We start from the raw sequence: 22,905 nt of genomic DNA, 5'->3' as shown, positions 1-22,905 counted from the left end.
GCGTGGCTTGTGATTGACAGGTCGCTACCACGGTGTTGTACAGTCTGGGAGTTGTATGTGTTTTCATCTTACAACTTTAACTCTTTCACAGTGTGTTTTCAGTTCATGAAAGTTAATTGTAACATTTTGGTCGTCTAAAAATGTCTTATTCAGCTTCCGGTTGTGCTTAGCTCAACCCTCTCGTGTCACTCCTGTTGCAAAAAAAACAAGATGCTGACGGCCAAAATGCCGAACCTGAGGCTTCAAAACGGCAGTCCACAAACCAATGGGCGACACATCAAATACCGCCGCTTGGTCAGAGCCCTAATCGGCGGTATTTGACAAGTTGGGAGTGAGAACGGGTCGCAACGAGGGGCGTCACGGTGACTACGTCCTCTTCTTATATACAGTTTATGGTTCCCCTTTAACGATTGCCACTCCCTGTGATAGACATCATTGGAATATCTTTCTGAAGACATTTAGAAATCTTTCACATGATAAAACTTGATGTTATATATTATCACCGCTAGCCTGATATGTGTATAAACGCCCTAAAAGCCAGGTCAGTTACATGGACGTCTCAGAGCACATACTGGATCCTCTGATATTCACAAGGAAAAATAATTTCACATAGACTACAAACCATAATGTGTTTGTTCTTGGCTGGCTGTCAAAGCAAAGAGGGGTTATTGGCTGAGGAGGAACGTGTGCTTGTGCAAATCCCTCCTTACCCGCCACAGCCATTTCCTCATATTAATTAAGCCAACTTACAAACCTGCTGCTTCTAGTAACTCTGCCAATCTGCCACTCTAACAACAAGAAGATAAGGCGTAGGAGAAATGTGCCGGCTTTCTCTGTGTCTTACGAGGGAAGTTCTTAATTGGTGAACTTACATGAATGATACCATAAGGTGCTGCTTGGATCTGCGGGCAGATTGTACAGATGCTAGGCCCGGTCTTGCCCTTTTCTGTTGGAGGAGGATACACGTTTTACACCCTCACTAAACTCATTAGCCAAAGTCCTTCACACTTGTGCATGAAGAAACTCTGCAGGAAAATGATTGGAGCTCCGTGTTGAACTGTTTCCGACACTGGGCTCGGTTTACTCACCACTTATTCCCTGTGAAGGTAATACTTAGAAATAGATTCAGATAGTCATTAAAAAAGGACAGGTCTTTATGGCGGTTTTTAGAGTCCCTAAAAGGAATCTGATGTTCATTCCAGTATGTTAACAGTCCCACTCTCTAAAGGCAGCTCCTGCGAAAGGCTGAACGCTACATTACAGGGAAATGTTTGGGAGAGGGGCTTCTCTATGGGTCAGTGGGTAATGCAAAGAAAATGTTCAGAGTTTGACATTTATTCAGGGCTTGACTTCCATCTGCTCTAAGTACTCTCTGTGATAGGGAAGCTGTGTGTTTGTAGAGTATTTTACAACGTGTTCAAACGCAGCCAATCATAATCAAGGACCGGAACAATACTTTTTATAAATAAAAACATGTTTACATGTGGGGAAAAATATACAAATAGAGGTTTTAATATCTGAAATAATATAGTTCATATATGAAAACCTGTGTATTGATATTTGTGTCCAACCTTTTGTTATAACCAGTGGGCAACCTCTGGGTCTGAAAAGTGATGCGGATGGTGCAACAGTTAATAGGATAGCTTTCTCCATATTTGGATCTGAATAAGCATGTCAGACAGGAACTCTTTAGATAAGTCTTATGTTTCGTGTTTACCATAGCCAATGCATTATTGCACTGATTTCTAATTATTGGAGAGAGTCTTTGACTGTCAAGATATCATGATCCCACTCTTCATGCCCCAAAAACTACACAGCAGGGGCAAACAATTTTCTTCCCTCTACTAGTTAACCCAGATAAATTATCATTATCATCTATCCACCTCTTTCTATTCCTGAAGGTTCATTTGTTATTCATGGTGTACATTATTTGTATAGGAGGAGGTTTAAAGACAAATACATACATCATATATATATATATATGTGTGTGTGTGTATAAATGTGTATTTATGACCTTATCTGCTTCTGGTTCCCCCTCGTTGCCCTAAAATTGTCTTTTCAATGATGTTTCAGATGTTTTGGGACCCGAGCTCATCATGACCAATGTGTCCATGTGTGAAAACATTAGGTTGAAGTTCCTGATGTGTTTGAAGGAAACCACATTAGGTCTGACTTCAAGATTAAAAAGCAATGACTTGTACAACAAGCTGAAGTAGACAAATGCAGCGAGTCCCTGAGGGGTTAAGACGTGTCAGTCAACTGTCTGTCTGTGCCTCAGCCTCCAGCCTTTCCTATCCTTTATCTGCTCGCCTCCCTTCAAAGTGTCAAGTCAGTAAAAAGTTGCTTTAGACAGTTGAGAGTTTACTGAGTGAGTAGTTGTAGCCTAAGGAAGATTTATTAAATGGTAGTCTTTATTCTCCCCCAAGATCGCATGCGACAGAAGAGAATAAAGAAAACAAAATTGAGAATGAAAACAGTGTTCATTGAGTTATGTTAGCCTGTCGATATCTGATAATTGATGAGGGAAAGCTGCGATAAGGATAAACAATTTAAGTATCGATGGATGAAGAGATGATGTAGAAATAATCGTCATATGTTTGAGCATTTCCTTTGCAGATACTGGTTCTACTCTATTGCAGAAGCTTTAACATATATATTTATTTTAGCATATTATGATTTTCTTATCACACAGAAATGTATTGACAATATCACCAACCATCAGTGTCTGCTGTTGTCAATAGGATATCAATAAATAGCAAGCAAGGAATGGCACATTTCTGATTTGATATTTGCGGAGGCAAAGATGCTCTATAACAAAGATGACGCATTACAAGCTCCACCAACAGGTTTGAAAAACACTTCCTGTACAGATACAGGAAAATGACTCTCAGTGCGGCCTCTCCTTTCTGAATTGTCTCTGGCAGGTAGTCACAGAGCCCAATCTGCCGCTGAATTGAGAAACAGACGATGTTTAAAGGGACAGCCGGCATGGCGGGACTACACGCGCACACACACTAGACGCCGACGCTGTTGTGTTACACGTCACGCCGCCATAAGTGAGACCCGGTGAGTCTGCGACTTGCTGCAAAACGGTTTATAGGCAAGTTTATATAGAAGTTGCCCGCTCGAGCCCGCTAGCGGGTATTTTTTCCTACTGTGGCGAAAGCATGACCCGTTCTACTCCTCCTCTGATTGGCTTAATATGATATTCTTACTCTAACCCAACTGATCTCACGGTCGTGTCTAGAAGGTAATACGCAAATTGCGAAACTCTCATGAGGTGGTTAAGGTAAGGCAATGACCGTGAATAGTTAAGGTTAGGAGAGATTGTCGCAGAGTTTGCGCAATTTGTGTGTTACCTTCTTGACACGACCGTGACCAGGATTCGTAATTTAGCAGCCTGCTACGTTCTTTGCACTGGTACACATAAAATTGTCCGCCGCTCTGACCATCCTGCTATTTTGATTTGAATGGGAATGTCCGTTCACCTCCTATTTCTGTAGTTTAATCAATTTAAAATTGTATAAATTAATTTCATATCAGTCCAAACATTACATTTACTGAATCTGACAAAGAGTTACCAGGAGCATGAAAAGGCCCCTCATTTAACAAGTTCAGCTAAACCAAGGGAGCGAAGGTCCTTTCAGCCTCTCTGTGTGGCCTCGTCTGAAAGCTCAATAGATGTAAGTACTTGCTAAGTATCATCTATTTTTTTGTGGAGCGTGTCCCTGATCTTCTGTATGCAGTTATTTGTCCTCAGCCCCGAGTGCTCAAGCCTTTGAATTAAATTAAAACCTTGAACATTGATAATAGATGTTTGAAGCCGCTTGAGCAGCATGACATTGAGCTGTGAGCTATGTTAGTTAGTACAGTATCAAGGCAGGTGAGACCTTTGTTTGCATGCTCCATTTATTGTGAACATGCAAGACATGACGTTTATTAGTTTATAGCGGCAGCATCAAAAGTATTGAGGGAGTTGGGTGAAAACAGCTGGCAGGATATCACGTTATAGCATGAAACAATCCTATCTAATCAGCAGAGGAGTATCTGCGTTTTTGCCTCGTCTTCATCAGCACAGATTTTATGCAGCTGTCCCTGCAATTCTTTTCATGTTACACTCTGTTACAGAAATGCCTATCAGGCTTCAGAGGCTGTGCTGCTGCTTATCAAAGAGTTCAAAGTCTGAAATTGTTTATCATGGCGGGACATCACTTCTGATAGCAGCACTGTGTGGTTAGGGTGAGATCGGACGTCTGATAGGGCAGCGGATAATGTAAATAAACCCACGGCGGCTACAGCACTCGGCTTGTTTGTTGTTTTTGCAAAAATGATGAAATGAGCATGAGAATCAAATCATCATGAAGCAGTTTGAGTTACTGCGCTAGTATGTGTCTGTGATCATTTGTTGGATTAAAGAAGTGAATAGTGCATAACTCATGGCCGGCTAAATCCACACTTTTGTCCCATTGTGTTTTACACTTGACGGCCTTGAACTCAGAATAGGAAGGCAGAATAACTGCGCTATAGGAGCCACTTAATTAAATAAATGCCTATAGCTTTTCTGCCGATTCACTGCACAATGTTTTTATCTTGTAAACAAGCAAAAGTTATTTTTACATTCAGTGTTACATTGCTTGAGGTCTAGCAAACGTGATGAATGCATTTCCTTCCTCATAAAACACTCATTGCTTCTACACTGATTAAACAGATGAGATGTAAATGAGCTTTAGAGGTTCTAGTAGGTGGATTTTGTTCCCTTTGGACAGAGCCGTGACATTAAAGATGACATCTAATGTAATACACGGCGAGAAAGCAAATGAGCATATTTCCCAAATGTCTTTTAAAGGTGCTAAATTAGTTACTTGTTACGTTACAGCGCTACCTACTCAGGAACGTAACTTTTAGAGTATGTTTGCGTTACCAAAAATTAAGACCCCTTTAGGATTCCTTGTGCATGTTGGTTATATTGTCCGTAGCCTACTGTACGCCAACCTCTTGAACCTATTGACTCTACCGTCATCACATAACCTCGTCTACGGCATCTGTGACTCTGCAGGCAGGAATGAGAGACACAATATCCCTTTTACAGCTCTTTACTATATCGAGTTAGCCAGCAGAATTTTAGTTTTCTTGCCATGTTACGCATCATAGGGATTTTATTAATGATCTTACTAAAAGAAGGAGACTCTACAGTTGATATTGGTAGCATCTCCTCCACCATGTAACCAGCTACAAGCTTGTTAATTTCCCTCTGAGTTAAAGCAACTCTCAACTCAACCTCTGAGTTGAAAACGTAACTAAATAACTGATTTGAATTGCAAAGTAACGCATTACGTTACTCATTACAACAAAAGAGTGATAAAGATATCGTGGATTAATGGCATCCTGAGCAGAGAATGAAGTCACTCTCCCTCTGTGTGTGTTGTAATCCGAGTTTGTCTGTTTTTTGTCGACACAGACAGTCCATGTTAGTGCATGTGGGTCCCTGTATGTGTGCTCCACTGGCGAGCTAATCACCGCTGCTATGCACTGCACTCACATGGCGGTTACCGCCGATAACACCATCCCGACCCACGGCGTCGTCGCGGAAGCTCAACGCCCTCCCTCCCGGTTACCACTGTCGCATTTGTTTGCACTGTTCGTGCTGTTAGCACCGTTAGCTGCTCGCCGTCGCCATGTTGAGAGCTGTGCGGAGGCAATCCCTCAATCATAGATATGCTCTGAATTTGGAATTTAGCACCTTTAATGTGTGACAGGCTGTGTTCCCAAATAATTTCCCAAAAAGCAAAGGGAACACATCTGTCGTTCAGTCGCGTCCATAATTCACTTAAGGTATCAGGGGGCTAGGAGTGACATGGATACATTTCTTCAGTTTGCTATCTTTGCTTCTCAGGTATATAAAAGGCCAGTCGTGACATGGAGAAGCAAAGAGTGATCTCCGAGTGGAGGAGTAAGATAGTTGAAAGAAGGAAAAGATAGAGAAGGAGAGTGAAAGGAAGGAGCAAAGAGACGGGGAGACATGCCTTAGGTAATGGGAAAGCCTTCAAGTGAGACAGTAATCTGCGTAATATGTCAGGCTGCTCTCAGCTGGGGAGCTTGACGTTTTCCCAATTAAGCTCGTGTGCAAAGGCAGCTTTTTCCCTAATTGTTTAACATGTAGTTGAACGGGCGAGTTGCATGACCCCCACGCGCGCTCTGTAGATCACAGCGTGGTGATTGACACCGACGTCCCCCCGGGCTGTCTACACCATGAACTTCACCAGCCTCCAGTTCAGCACTTATACACATGTAAAGAAGAACCTGTGGGTGTTTAAAATGAGGAGCTGAGGAGGGATAATGAAGCTGTTATCAATACAGGAGGTTATCAGACATGAGTGGTTTCTTGAAGGAGTCCATTTATCTTCATTATGACTCTAAACATGTCATTCATAGATCCGTTACACCCCTGTTATTGACCATATGGACCAATTCAAATAGACGGTGAGGAACCTGCCTTATCTGAGTTCTGCATTCAGGGTATTGAAACACTTCTCTTCCTGTCTCTTCTGTCCTTTCCTTTAAATCCAGCATTGCGTTTAGCCATTGTTACAGAGGCTGTAGGGCTCAAAGAAGAGAAATGTCCAGTTTTGGTCAGTCTTCTGTCTTCAACAGAGTGCCTGATCACGGCTGAGTTTTACTGTGTTTGGCCAGCTTAATGAAACCTTGATTTCCCAAACTCCCTCTCTGTATGTTTCTTCTCTCATCATTCTGCCCAAAGTCTCTGTGCCTCAGCCAGTGCCAGGAGCTGCCATTTGGTTTTGTTTGTAGAGTGCTCAGAGTCAACTGAACCAACAAGCTGACTGATTAAAATGAAAACGGGCCCTCACTCTTGGCCCTCTATTTCTGTCTCTTGTTTTCTCTGCGCTCGACGGAGGGGGCCGCGCTACATACATTCTCCTCTCATGAATAACGGCGATAAACCTCAATATCTACAGCTCTGCCACTTGAAATCAAAACTTAATAAAATGTAGGAATTGTTTGGTTGTCAGAGTGCGGAGGCTTCTGTGTTTGGGGAATTTGAGCTCCAGCGCTTCAGCCAAGATTTGACTGCAGAAATGGGCATTACAGTTCAGACTCAAACATGCAGAGATCCTCATCTGTACACTTGATTATGCAATTGCTCTTTGGTTTTCCTCAAGTTAAGTATATAATAGCGTGTGATCAAAGAGGTGAAAATCGGTTCAAAGAAGCAGCTGACAAGAGGCTCCACATATTTCAGAGATAGTCAACGTGGTTTGAATTTTAGGTTATTAAATAAAATATATAAATCAGGAGAGACTAATATATGGATACAACTATATCCAATATCTCACAGTCAAATCAAAGTAATAAACCACTGTCTTCCTTATAAGTAATTTATAATAAAACAGATGTGATGTGACTTTTGTGTGTCTAAACTTCCCTCTGATGCCTGGACAAACAGCCGTATGGCATCAGCTGCTGAGGATTTTGCAGTGACATTTGGCTAAGTCTGTTGGACAGAGTAAAAAGACTGCAATTGGCCCGAGTCTGTATCACAATACAGAGCGCTTGATGAGTGATGTCAGTCTTTATCCACACCTGAGAACACACACGCACGAGTCAGTTTTAGCACAACGGCTGCAAAACAAAAGGTAATGTTTACATGTCATCGCTGATTAGACGTTCGTACTTCAGAGATTTAGGTTGCTTTCACACCTGTGGTTCGGTTCATTTGGTCTGAACCAGGGGAAGAAATGAACCAAGAGGAGTAAATATGAAGTTATACAGACTGACAGGTAACTCGTTGATTGGACAGTTTTTGGCGTCCTGCATCATCAGGACCCATGTGGGGAAATCAAGTTCCGGTGACTGACTTTATGCAGCACTTTAATGCGTCTGATGTGTATATTTATGTTCTTTGATTAATAACTTTATTAGTATTATTAGACTGCAAATCAACCGCATAAAATGATGAATAATGGTAGAGACAGGACTGTACAAAAGCCCCCTTCCACGATGACTGGTGCGAAAGCATAGTGTGTATAACTGTGGGACCGCTGTCACACACTTTTTATTGGAGTTAATGAACTGACAAAGTACACAGAGTCGGATACAAGCAAGTTTTACCAACTTTTGTACTATTAATCAGGATTTAACCAAACCAAACAGGTTAGGTGTGAAAGCACCCTTAGACTCACATGACTGGGTCTAAGGGCACTTTCATAAGCCATAGCCCGTTTGGCTAGTCCGAATCAGAGTGAAATTTATACTTTTGGTTTGTTTTCTATTTAGTCTGGTTTGGTTTCACAGTTGCACAAATTAAAGCGGAGCAAATGAAAAAATGAATTTGCTGAGGAGGAGCGTGTACGAAGGAGCAGGGCCAAGGTTTTTTCACTTTGACTCGGCACTGACTTCATAAACGTCACTATTTTTGTGGACTTTATTTAGCATATTCTGTCCAAGTCAGTCCTCACTCATGTTAGCCTGTCGTTTACCTGTGTCCATCTCAACAAATGCTCGCACACGCAGCCTGCGTTTTGGCTCACTTCTTGCAATTGAGTCAGATTATGTTCTCACTGCAATCAAACCGTACAAGGGTTTGTTTAGAAACGGTCTTGGACCGGTTGTTTTGATCCACACCAGAGTGCGATTATTGCATTCACAACTGAACTGCACCAGAGTTTGATTAAAACAGACTAAACATTGACGTGTGAAAGCGCCCTAAAAAACCATAGACTCCATTGAGCAGAGAACAGGATAGAAGGAGAGTTTGAAGGGAGAATGGTAAAAAAAACAAAAGTCAAATCTATATAATTTATAATAACGTCTAAAAATCTAGTCTAATGTCTATCTATAATGATCTCTTTGTTCTATTTTTACACAAGCGTCTCCCTCTAACAGGGCTTATAGCCACTCAGGTGCTCATGCTCAGACAGTCACAATGAGCCTCTTCAACCCTTCGGGGTTCTGACCTTATAAAAGGACAGCAGCCGCCCACTTTTCTTCGGTGACAGCCAACGATGCCGTGGATAGCTTCATCAGACCGCTCTGCAGAGTTCTCTGCTTCCTGCCACAGTCGACTGCACTGGCTGCTCCATGTGCAATGGTGCCGAGCACACCCCTGCTGGTGTCACACAACTTTCTCACTTACAAAGTTTTGTCCCACTCAAAGGATATTTATCTCTGCTCTTTTCTCGTTGCCACCATATCCTATATTTATTACAGCACGTGTTTGTTGTAGACATTGCTTTATAGCGACTGGATGTAACGCTGTCACATTTAATCTGTGGTGTGCTGTCTAGTCAAAGATTTAGCGCCTGGAAAGCTGTTAGACTCAGCATGGCAGCAGTTTTTCTTGCACATACATGGCAGATGCAAATGAAAAGGTAATCAGGCCAACTACATCCCAGTTGCTCTGGATAAATGTTTTGCATTGAACGCTCTGCAGTACAGACTTTGTTTTCTTGATGTGAGGTTCAGTATATTTCAATAGAAATGTTGACCACTATTCATGTGTCATGACCTATTTTATAATGATATCATAATATGTCATGAAACAGATGTTTTTAAATCCTTTGTATATTAATTTGCTGATAAAGATACCTGTCCTACTTTTAATTTAAGCTCCAAAGAGCACCAATATTGAGCCATTTTCTTCATTGCACGTCAGTGAGGGCTGCCTGTGCTCTTCCTCTAGCACACCTGTCTTCTCTACAATTTTATTTTTGCTTTACTTGCTTAGAGTTATCATTCACCATGATTATCCGCACAAAAAACGACATGTGTGCTGTAGGTTTGGGCTGTTAAAGACGTAACTAGATGTCACAGGAAGAGGTTGAAAATAAATGGGACAGAATAAATCATCATTTGTTCAGAAAACAGACAGGAATTATTTATTTTTCTTGTGAGTTTCAGAGTTGTATATAAGAAATGGACGTATTCACCGTGACGTCACCCACTGGTTTGTGGACTGTGGTTTTTAAACCTGAAGTTCAGTATTTTGGGCATCACCATCTTGTTTTTTTGCAACCAGAAGTAACACGAGAGAGTGGAATTAAGTGCAACCGAACGCTGGATAAGACATTTTTAGGTGACCAAAAAGGTTATAATTAACTTTCATGAACTGAAAACACACTGTGAAAGGGTTAAAGTTGTAAGATGAAAACATGGACAACTCCCAGACCGGACAACGCCGTGGTAGTGACCTGTCAATCACAAGGTAGCCCCGCCCTAAAGCACACCCTGCTTTATGGTCTATTTGACTCTAAATGGGACCATAATTTACTAAATGAACATCATGCTGTATTGAAGAAGACTTGAAACTAGTGATTGAGACCATAAACTCATGTTTACAATGTTTACTGAGGTAATAAATCAAGTGAGAAGTAGGCTCATTTTCTCATAGACTTCTATACAATCAGACTTCTTTCTGCAACCAGAGGAGTCGCCCCCTGCTGGCTGTTAGAAAGAATGCAAGTTTAAGGCACCTCAGCATTGGCTTCACTTTTCAGACCCGGAGGTTGTCGCCTGGTTGTGATCAGGTCTTTTGTGAACAACATCCCACTGGTGGGTATAATTGCCCTCTCACTTTCTCTGAGGTCACACGAGCATTTCTAACAGCAACATTTCATGATTGAAGTTTATTGATTTCAGTTGTCTCGCCACAATCACTGGATTTGTTTGTAAATCTGTGTGGTGTTCAAGTTGTTCAACCAGGTCGACAGCCGAGCCGATTGAGACAACAAATATGGAGAAAGCTATCCTATTAACTGTCGCACCATTCCAAATTTACACAGTGCATCCCTTTTCTGTGACACAAATAGAAATGTCCTCTTTCCACAAACTGTGGTAGCTGCTGCCGGTCCTCCCAGTATAGTCTCTACACCATCAAGCTTCCAGCACCACCTATTTTGCGAGGAGGCAAAAATAATTTTAGCTGTGCCACTTTTTGCTCTGACAAACTCCCCTTTGCTTTTTTTATATGTCAGGAGTTTAAAGGAACTTTTCCATACGTTACACATCACACACTGTTCAGTCAGACATAAAGGCAAACAATTAGCACGCAGTAATACCTGATTTGCAGGCTGTCAATTAAGCGTCTCTGTGCCAGAACTTTCCCTCACCCAGTAGGATTGCGCACACACACACAGCGAGTTTCTGCACTCGACATGATCACAGACCTTTGTGTGATATCACGGGGCACAATGGGTGACATCCTTAGTAATCAGCACCTGCTGCCTGTGACAACAGAGGTATATCGGCAGATGACATCTCATGTGGTCACACACTGTGTCATGATGTGTGGGTTTGATAGGAGAGAGAATAAAGGTGTGAGTCTAGACGCGAGGAGGAGGAGATCTCAGTGGGAGACGGAGGAGCAGTGGCTCACATGCAGAGCCGGTGGTTTGTGCGAATGGCTAATGACAAACAAAGTCATCCACAATTCTCATGTGGGATAGGAAGTAATGGGCGTTAGCTAGCACCCTTCCAGATGCACCGAAGCGTGAATGTCTCCTGTTGGCAAACTGTTACAACACCTCCCACTGTTTGCGCAGATTTGGCTTTCCATGTCTGTTGTGTGTGTGTGTTATTTAGGAAGCTAAATTACATTTCCCACTCAAAAGGGTTACCGTTTAGACAATAAAAGTAGGACCAAGTGTATTAATTATAAGAATGATGCCCTGCACTTTGATTCCAGCCCTCCGCTCCATACAGCATTGTTTCCCATACTCCTTATCTATTTCCTCTCCCGTGCACAGGGGTTCAATTAAATCCTTCATTATCATTTTCTGCTTACCTCCGGGTTGTCAGATGCAAATTGATCCTCTCTCTTTCTACGCTTTTTAATCAACATCAGCCCGGAGAAAAACAATGCCTCCCACAAGGTAACACTGTTTGTCTTCGATACGTAGAAATCAATCTGTCCTGCATTACTGCAGTGTCCACTTATGGTGGAGGAGCTGCAGTATCTGATAGCCTCGGAAGGCTTTAACCTTTGTTATTGTATATCCCGGGGTGGGAATGAAGTAGTTTGCTCTGTTTGAGATCTGAAGGAATGCACACACACACACACACACACACACACACACACACACACACACACACACACACACGCACACACAGACGCACACGCAGACACACTGTCCTTGAGCATTTAAGAGAGCGTCTAGTTGAGACTCTTCTGCATTTGTTAGAAGTTTTCAACAGGCAGAAGGAGTTTTTTTTCTCCTCCTGCTTATACTGTACATTTAAATTGTGCTTATTGTTTGAAATGCGTTAAGCTTTTTTCTCAGTTTCTAAAAGGCTGTATACAGCTGAAAACTAACTGAACCCCTGTAAGGTTTGTAATGTAACGAGGAGCCTAGTGAACACCTTTATATTTGACCAATTGTGCTCGGGGGACGTTGTGATGAGAGGAGAAATGATCTGTTAAAGGATTATACTGTATGCATGCTGTAAATACATGACAGGACATTTAATTCAGTTTTTGTGTCAAATTATTGATTTCTTAAGTAAGTAGCCGTCTAATAAGGCAGATAATGTTGAGCTAGCGGGTCATTGTTGTGAAATAAACCCCTTCAAGGCAATGCAAGACAGGGCAATGCGGCACCCCAACACAAAGAGCCTTGAAGGGGTTTATTTCGCAGCAATGACCCGCTAGCTGTACATTATCCCTTTATATATACTATGTGTATATATATACTCTATATTTTCCCCAAAAAAGACAATATTCCTACTAAGCTGTTTACATGGCTAATGAAAATGAATATTCCACTAATATTCCCGATTACATGCAGCCGTGCATACTCCGATTAACGAAACCAATGGCGCTGGGTCATTCCTTCAACCATCTGCTTGGAAAGGTCAGTGTTGCGATATTTGCGCATATTCAAAAACCTGTTGATATCCAAGTCTTTCATGATGTTTAAAAGTAGGTGTGTTTCTCCTTCTGACCAGATGGTGTGGGCTTTTCTTTTGGGCATGCATCTCTGCAAACTGTCGGCTAATTGGTTTGTGTACAACGCACAGAGCTGGCCGCAAACAGGCAAGGTGCCGCGTGTCGCAAACTGCTGTAAAAACCCCAACTGAGACTCTGAATGTGCTGTATACATGTCCAATGAATGCTCCTAAAACCTGAATAATATCGGCATTTCAAATCATGGCATTATGTCCACTATACAGGCAGACTTCTTTTATTTTCATTCTCATTCATTCATTATCTATGTGTGTCATATAGTTTCCTTTTTAGTGAGTTTCCAATGACTACGCTATATTTTGCTTTTGATATTCTGCATTGTGCATTACCTCTATACTGATTCATTAGACTGAACAGTGTTTACTAGAGGCCTGCCTGCATGGATGTGCTTCGCTTCTTGGCTCACTAAGTTCTCTGAAATTCATTACAGTTTGTGTAAATTGTGCAGTGACAAACAGATCTGAGCATCACTTCTCATGTGAGCTTTCTGCAAAGGCTCGTGCGGCAACCAAAGCTAGTTTCAGACGCTCGGGTTGGTGATTTGATCATGAGGCATCTTGGTCTGTGACATTTGAGAAGTTAATGGTAGACTCCAGTGTTTGAAACCCCTAGGCTAATACAGTGTTCTCTGAGTGATGTGGACTATTAGTTTTTATTAAATCTGCTATAGCACCATAAGTACTGGAACTCTTTCGTTTTAACAAAGATGCCTCTGTTGGAATCAATGGACACACACATTTGTTTAACAAGAAAGACAGTCAGTCACTATCCAGCAGCATACAGTAAGAACGTGGCATATTACACAGGGCAGCAGGAATTCCAGATGTCATCAGGAGGAGGAGTGAATGTGGGAACAGATTATCTGGTCGTACAAGTTCACATCCTCATAACACAACCCACATTAACTCTGCAGTGGTCCTGAACTAGCTATTTACTGTGTGGATCACATGAGGAGTTTGTAAAAAAGCCTAATGATGCATTTAAAACGTAACATATGATCACTTACTTCTTTTCCCCCTAGTGAAGCTCACTTACCTCCAGTTCTTTCCTGCATCTCTCCAGCACAACAAGTCCTCCAAATTAAATGACAAAATACGTCAATGTCCTAGAGCGGCACACACAAGCGTTTTCTGATCTGGCGGCCTTATCGGCAGAACAATGCTATTCGTTTGAGCCTTCTTAAACCATTACAAATCAATGTTGAAAAATAAATCAATTTTATCATGTGTCAACACTGTGGTTAACGTATGGTTGGATTTAGGCACAAAAATGACTTAGTTAAGCCAGGGCTCAACAGTAACGGTTGCCAGGTTGCCATTGGTAACCATTTGGGGAAAATGGAAACCAATTCTCGGCCTTTCTAACACATTAAAAATAGGGACAGTGAACAGCAAAACGTGCACCCCGAAATAAATTATTTTTTAATGTTTTATATATTTACAGTCAGAACCGGAACCAGACAGCGCTTCACGTACGTTGGTGCGTTTACTTGCGTACACACTGGCATCTGTTTTAGAGACAATAGCGAAGCACATTTAATTATTTGACTGCGGGATGAAAAGTTTGACGAACCTGTCAACATCACAGACAAATGCTCAAACTGATTCAACCGACAAAGAACCAGATGAACCTGGAGGACACAACAAAAAGGACATTTGTGAAGTCTTGGGAGGCGAAGTATCCAGATATCTCTGAGCTGCACGGAAAATGATTCTGCAAAGCTTTTATTCGTTCATGTCACATTTTCATTATTAAGCTGACATATAACTGCATGGTATCTTAATTTCTCAAAATATAAGGTGACTAGAAATGGCAACCAAAAGCTGATGCCTGGTTGACACTTTTAAAAGTAAGTGTTGAGCCCTGGGTTACGTTTAGGGAAAGGTGGTTTGGGTTAGAATATGTACTTTGTTAAGGTTAGGGTAAGCATCGTAGCAGATTTTGTCACCATATACTTACTTACTTCCTCCTTTGCTCCCATCATAATTACTACCACTGTAGTTTTGTATCTCATAGTAATTTACCAATAGCCACATACACTCACCGGCCACTTTATTAGGCACACCTGTTCAATTGCTTGGTAACACAAATGGCTAATCAGCCAATCACATGGCAGCAACTCAATGCATTTAGGCATCTAGACGTGGTGAAGACGACTTGCTGAAGTTCAAACCGAGCATCAGAATGGGGAAGAAAGGGGATTTAAGTGACTTTGAACGTGGCATGGTTGTTGGTGCCAGATGGGCTGGTCTGAGTATTTCAAAAACTGCTGATCTACTGGGATTTTCACGCACAACCATCTCTAGGGTTTACAGAGAATGGTCCGAAAAAGAGAAAATATCCAGTGAGCGGCAGTTGTGTGGACAGAAATGCCTTGTTGATGTCAGAGGTCAGAGGAGAATGGGCAGAGTGGTTCGAGATGATAGAAAGGCAACAGTAACTCAAATAACCACTCGTTACAACCAAGGTATGCAGAATACCATCTCTGAACGCACAACACGTCCAACCTTGAAGCAGATGGGCTACAGCAGCAGAAGACCACCCGGTACTAGCACCGGCCACTTTATTAGGTACACCATGTACCTAATAAAGTGGCCGGTGAGTGTACGTTTTGCCGTATTAACTGTGGTTGGTACATGTTGAGGTTCACTGGTTCAGCATGGGTTGTATCAGTTCAATTTGAGGCTGTGATGTCAGTGACACTTCAGCAGGGTAATCTAAGTCAGTGGGGTCCGTGGCACTCTGCCAGTGAGTCCGTGTTTTCAGATTCTTTCATTTAAATTATCATGATATAATTTTTTGTGTTTTACAAAAGGCTTCATAGTTCATTATTTAAATATTCAGATCTATAATAGTTCATAGATTACATTCTAATCTAACAAATCCATAACTCCTAGAATCTGTAAATATTTTGAATACAGGTCTAATATCTTTCTAACACATTTCTCTTGTGTTGTTCTTTCACATATAGAGGTGTAACAAATAGGCTACGTCAAACTATTTCAAGGGACATACATGAGGGTCCCCGCCGGTATATGCTCTATCTAATAAGGGATCCTTGGATGAAAAAAGATTGAGAACCTCTAATCTAAGTTACTTTATATTTTAAAGTGCGTCTCCTCATCTGCTGAGAGACAAAAAAAAGCCGTTCAGTGCATTTTCAACACTGGTTCTGTTTTTAAAGAATATAACCCCTGCGTTCGTCGAGGTTAGTCAAACACTTAGTGCTGTGTTAGCACTGCAGAGTGTGGAGCTCCAACATGCACCGTTCAACATCAGCGCTGCTAATTCAAGTGAATAATTCTGCCACGTCTGGCTATGAAAATGATCCTTCAAGCATAAGCAATCATTCTTCATAAGAGATGTGGTCTCCAGTTGTTTGACCATTATCGTGATGCACATTTAAGAGAGATACAGCTGTCAAGAGGCCATATGGAGACGCTAAGTTCAGTACCGGGTCAACCCTGAAACAACTCATGGTAAAGTGACAGCGCTGTCGTCAATAGGTGCATTTCAGAGACACATTAGAGAGAATCATTAGGGAGTCGCGGTGAATGTCATATTAGGAACTCTAGTATTTAAAACACATTACAGTGCTGATGTTGTTGTTATTGTTCTTGTAGATCCAGAGTGTCACCTTGGGTAAGAAGACAATAAAATACATTGACTAGACCTGCCAGTTAAATCATGCATTAGTTAAAATGTATGAAATAAGACTGTAAGTAATTGCCTGTCTCTGGTGAATGATTTTTTGTCTAAAAAACTGTTCCTCCCTTTTTGAATCGCAGACTGTGGAGCCCAGAAACTAACACTTCCACATATTGTAGAGTGTTAATGAATGCCCAGCTGTCCCATGTGTTTGCAGTTTGAATTACAGGAAATGGGGCCAGCTCTCTTTTCAATGGAGCTGTGCTTTGGTTTTGATCGTTGAATAGGCAAACATAAATTGAAACGGTCCATGATGGTCATTGTTGAACTATCTGAACAGCAGCTATGAGAGCGTTGAGGTAATGAGTGGTAACACAGACTGCTCTTGATTATTCAGACACAATGGGCATTAAAGCTACACACTTTTTTACCTGGATTGTGTTTTTATTCCTTATGCATAGCATCCTCTCCGGTAAAAGTAGTATGAATATGATATTTCACATTACAATACGTGCTTATTATGCGCAAAACTTCAATTACAGTATGTTGTGTTGCTGTATAGGTTTATTCATTTGAGCCACCAAGCCTGTGAACACTTCTATTTACACATTTCTGTTTTACGCTCAACATATGTCGCCACTATCACAATGAAACAAGGGGTTTGAAGATAACCAGAAAGCAATCAACATTTGGCGGCAGTTGTCAACCAGCGAATGATTTATGTCCGTTCGCAGCTCCGGTTTGCCTCTCCTTCTGCCAGTCAGCGGCTGGCGTGTTGTTGTGAAGCAGAGGTGCTGCTCGCGGTTTGATTGGAGTGGCGTGGAGCTGCGGCACATGAAAAAAGAGCCAGTGTCACCTTGTCACTCTCGGGCACGCCGCCAAACTGCTGGCGGGGGGTTGGAGCGGGCATGTTGCCGAGGAGGGGTGTGCGTTGAGCACTGTGGTGATGAATCATTGTGCCGCTCCGCTCGCTCCCTAACCCCTCCTCCTCTCCCCCAGTCTGTCCCGCACCCCACCCTCCACCTCACCCCATCACTAACACTGTAATTATCCGCCTGTAGAGGGTGGGACATCTGCAATAACACTTTGAGTTTGATCATTTGTGTGTGCCAGTGTGTGTGTATGTGTGTGTGTGTGTGTGTGTGTGTGTGTGTGTGTGTGTGTGTGTTTGCTGAAGATGAGGGATGGTGACTCACTGAGAAAAGGAGAACGGTGTTGGAGAGGGTAATTTAGGGTTGAATTGGTAATCCTGTTGTCTGAGTGAGCTAGCAGCTCCATCCTCTTTATTATGGAGTCATTTTCATAAGCAATTCTCAATCCTCGCTGGTCAGAAAGTTGGGTTATACTTGCATTTCTTCACGACGTTCGGTCAGAGGACCTGTGCGGTTGATCTCAAGCTCTCCCCGACCCGAAGCTCTGCCCCGTAGAGGCCCACTCCCACTCCTCAACCCGGGGCTGCACTCCCTCGAGATCCTGCAGCTGATGTTTGGCACATCTGATCAGAGACTCAGGGTTGAGTGTGAAGTCACCCATAGATCAAGGCCTGCGCAGAAATAGATGCTCCCATGGCAGCAGCCTCTGTGGTGGAGAGGAGAGGTGGGTGGAGGTGGAGGTGACCCTGAGGGATTCGGGGTGTTGTTGGCGACACACATGCTCAGTTGCAGCGTTGGCCGCTGGCGATCGGCAGTGATAGTGATGGTTTCTGATGGTCGATCATCCAGCAGCTCTGGACTTATGCTCACTGGTTCACTGATGGAGCGCTGCTTTTTCTATTAAACAACATTACTGATTTATGAAGTAGTTGATAGACTGTAGACAATAAGAAACAAGCCCTGCATATTAGCCATTTAATGGCTGGATTATGTAAATATATACATAAATCTATTGAAAGATTTTGCAGGTTCTCAATTTTAAATGTTGTATATTTTCTGCCAGATGTTAATTGATGCATGTAGCATCACATTGTCACATTACAGATAAGTTACAGATAACAAGAAGGATGTTACTGGCATTATATGTTTCATACGCTTCAGTGCCGAAAGTTTTAGTCGATTAGTCAGAATAGACAATTTTAATAACTCTAATTATAATAATTGTCATTTATTACGAAAAAAGAAAATGACAAAGATTCACTGGTTCCAGCTTCTCAAGTCTGAAGTCTTGGGAGGCGAAGTATCCCGGCATCTTTGAGCTGGACAGAAAATTATACTTTGCGTTTTGATAAAACATAAACTAAAAATTATTTTGTTCAGTTACTGTAATAAAGCTTTTATTCTTTCATGTCACATTTTCATTATTAAGCTGATCTATAACAACATAGTATCTGAATTACTCAAAATATAAGGTGACTAAAAATGGCAAGCATATTTTCAGTTTCGGCAACCAAAAGCTGATGCCTGGTTACATATAAACAAGAAGGATGTTACTGGAATCATATGGTTGATATTCTTTAGTGCTGAAATTATTAGTCAATTAGTCAGAACAGACAAACAGACAATGTTTCTGCTTTTGTCAGTTTTATATCATTGTCCGCTGAATATGTTGGAGTTTTTGAGTTTTGGTTTGTACAAATGAAGTAATTAGTAACATTACTTTGCCCTGAGAAATCTTATTATTAATAAAATAATAAAACAATAATAAATATAAAAAAAACAGTTGTAGCCCCAATAATCCTGTCCTTCTTATTTAAACAAGTGTCTGCTGTGTAGAGGTGTAAGAAAATATCGATACACTTATGTTTTGTGATACACTATTGATTTTTAATTAAAAGTAAAGGGATACAGTATCTGTATACAGTATATACAGAATATATATAACACTGTCTATATACTTAATTTGTTTACCTAAAGAATCCTGCAAGCAAGTATAGATATTGGCAAATGTTAATTCCTTTGCTCAGATTGCACAAAAAGTAGTGCTACGCTATTGGATGTTACAGGGCCTGTGATAAATGCAAATGCAGATCCTACTGTTCTGATTGCATAAAAAAATCAACGTCTTATAGCTTTTATGCATATGGTACTGTCATAGTATTCATAGTATAAAGAACAGACTATGACAATTTTCCTAAAATTAGATTATAAAAATCCCAATATATCTCTCTGCTTACAGTATCGCAATATATGGAATCGTAACCCCTGTATCAAGATGCGTATTGTAACGCCAGATCCTTGCCAACACACAGCCCTACTGCTGCGCAATTGGAATTAAAACAAAAGTCTCCCACAGCCGAGCAGTCTGTTGTTGGGTTTGACTCTCTATTGATATGAAATGCTGTTTCACTTCGTCTTTGCTTTATTTCTCTGTTGTCTGCTATAATCAACAACAAACCATATTCTGTAACTCTATCTTTCTTTAGTTTGTATGTGGGAAACAATATGTGGGACTGAAACTTTCAAGGCTCTTTCTTCTCGTGGTCCAGCCTCAGCAAGGTCACTGAACCGCAGCGCTAATTATCACCTGAGGGTGCTGGCTCTACTCCGGAGACTGGGAAAACCCCCCCACCCAGCCACCCACACAGCCTGTGCATTTAGGACCTGGGGCGAGTGGCGTGCGTGTTGGCGTGTGTGCCGGCCGCATGTACGTGTTTGCTTACATTACGGTTGCTCATGAGCAATGCATGTTCATCAGTATGTGTGTACGTGTTTGTGAATGATCCCTTGTGAATCGTCACGGTGCTGAGGTCTAGTTAAGCACTTCTGAAGACAGCTGCGCTATTCCTCTTGTCTCGGTGGATTCCCCCCCTGATTTCTGTGAAATGAGACAATATGAGAGACCAGCAGACATCTCATTTGAAGACTAATTAGGTTATTCGGAGGGCGGGCGAGGGCGTGCATTGTTTTAATGGTTTAATATGTGCTCTTTGAGATGATGAATATTGAGTCACATTTATTCTGCACGGCTGAGTGAAAATACATAGTGTTATTGTGTGTGTAGGGTAAATGTTCCATTCAGGTCCTGGAGGAGGCAATCTGCATATCTCAGCTTTAAAATTCTCACAGTATAATTGGTGGGATAGACTGTATATTACACCGCACCATGTTTGCTGACACACAGTCATTTCTCAGATTTCTCAAAGACGAAGAAAAAAAACTGTGAAACGCGTTTAGACAGCAGAGGCAGAAACATCTGTGAAGTCAGGAGTGTGAAGATCTGTCTCTTTGTCTCTCTTCTCTAACCCTCCTCTCTCATATGCACAAGGTTAAGAGAAGGTTGTAAATTTAAGGAAGCCGTAATGTGACGGCTGACTTGAATTTGTGACATGCTGGGTGAAGTTTTTACTCAGTTAATGTGCGGGGAGTTAAATGAGCAGCCACATGAAGGGAGATGACACTCCATGCGATGCATTTTATCCCCGCTCAGCTTGTCCCTTTACCGCTGGCTTTCTCATCTCTAGAGGGGCAGCACAAGAGGGGGCTTGACTCGTGTGTCAACATATAGAGAAAGATGGAGAGAGCATGAAGCAGAGAGAGAGAGACATGGCGAGGGAGAAACCCCTGAAGGGGCAGAAGGGTAGCGGGAGAGAGAAGGCAGATCCTTCACATGACCTCCGTATACATCCGATGGTGCTACCTGGAGCACAAACATTGGCATGGCGTCCAGAGGATATGGAAATTCACTCATGTCAGACGTTATCATTTATGGCAGCTCATGGATTCGATCTTTCTAGTCAGCCGAAGTGGTCCACTCATCCATGAGCGCCCCGTGGAGAAGCAGGAAAGCCTGAAATAAAGACAAAAAAGTGGGGGAATAAAGGAAGAAGAGAGGGAGCCAGACAGTGATAGCTTCATCTTATAACCTTCTCTGTTAAGCCATCAGTCTTTCTGACCCTTGTAATTAGCACACAAAGCACAGGGATGGAAAGAGCTAGCTTCAATTGGTCCCTGTGAGACTATGGTCTCAGCCTACAAATAAGATATTGCCGCATAGACAGTATTTTACAGAGAGTAGAGAATAGATTGGTCTCCTGGCAGACACAGCAAATATTTCATCCAGGGTATGTTTGCGGCTTAGAGCCTTGTTGGTATTAGTACGCCTAAAAGTTATTGGGAGCTTACAGACCACATGGGAATACTTTCACAATATCAATTACTTCAAACACACACGGGCACTCGCAGGCGATTCACACACACATTCACCGCAAGACAGAGGAAACAGGTTGGCAGCAGTTAGGGAAATGACAACTGATTCTTGTTTTTCTAATTGGCTAAATCGGAGCTGTTCTTTTAATGTGGGAAATGAGCGTGATACAGCCTCTCGCTCCCACCCCCCCACAGCTCTACACAGGACATCTTCCCTGGTGCCCCCCACCAGCAGCCCCAGGGTGCGGAGGCCAGCCGGGTGGAGTAATTGAATAACTAACAGCAGATCAGATATTTGGCTGACTCCAGCTCATTGGATAGACAGGAATGCTTAGACAGCGCTGCCTGCATGGCAGACTGGCAAACAGCGGACTGTATGGAGAAAGCCGGAGCTGACGGTGGGTTCTACTTGTAGACTAAGCTACAGCACAGATAGTATAAGAGCAGCGGATAAGGCAAGAGGCGGCGTAATCTCGCAAGGGGCCGATTTACCACCATTTCTGAGTTCTTCTTATCATGTAGCTTAACGACTTTAATGACTTGTAGAAAAATTCTGAAAGCATTTAAAAGGCTTCGAGAAGAATCAAAGAAAAGCTTTTTCGAGGTCAGGGAGTATTTTTTTTTATGGGGGGGAGAGGAGAAGCGAAAGCCTGTTCAGTCTGGTTTGTGTGGAGTCCACTCAGGGCTGTGACTGCAGCACTGCACCCCGGCTCTTTGTCTTTGTTCCTGTGAAAAGGACAGGAAGTGTGTGGCAGTGTGGAGGAACTAGTTTACTTATTCATCAGGTTTTCAAGTTGTAGCGGACGCAAGGTTTCTCAGGGATGATAAATGGCATCCGAAGGCCCAGGTGGATGGGGAAGGAGAGGAGGTAAATAATGGAACAGCCTGACAAACAAAGGAGGCTCCATGATGCATTGTCTGAATGTGAATCAAAGCCACAGGTGTGTGTGTGTGTGTGTGCGTGTGTGTGTGTGTGTGTATATATGTGTGTGTGTGTGTGAGCAGGACTGATGGTTGCTGGAACTTTCCTTGTCTCTCCATCGCTGCCAAACCCCTGCAGGAGCGTTTAGGTGGCTTTTGAAGTGAGCCCTGCAGCACCAGCTCTGTGAAGTGACTGCGTGGCTGAAGCCGGTGCATTTGGGCAAGGATAGAAAATAGAATAAATAAATATATAAAAGAAGGAACGTCCCCCCAGAGTGG

The 22,905-nt window shown here is 42.2% G+C and overlaps 1 long non-coding RNA gene across 2 annotated transcripts in view; it reads left to right on the top strand.

The window, feature by feature from the left end:
* LOC141780758 (uncharacterized) overlaps positions 1–22,905 on the top strand; it is a 114,572-nt gene that overhangs the window by 50,443 nt on the left and 41,224 nt on the right. The window contains exon 4 of one of the 2 annotated variants that reach the window (XR_012596723.1): positions 2,925–3,066. The exons of the other annotated variant lie outside the window; for it this stretch is intronic. This is a non-coding gene — a long non-coding RNA (uncharacterized LOC141780758). The remainder of the gene's footprint in view (positions 1–2,924; positions 3,067–22,905) is intronic. 2 annotated transcript variants of the gene reach the window in all.

The sequence above is a fragment of the Sebastes fasciatus genome, chromosome 13 (genome assembly GCF_043250625.1).
Source record: "Sebastes fasciatus isolate fSebFas1 chromosome 13, fSebFas1.pri, whole genome shotgun sequence".
NCBI lineage: Eukaryota > Metazoa > Chordata > Actinopteri > Perciformes > Sebastidae > Sebastes > Sebastes fasciatus.
This window is presented reverse-complemented; position numbering and strand designations above follow the sequence as displayed.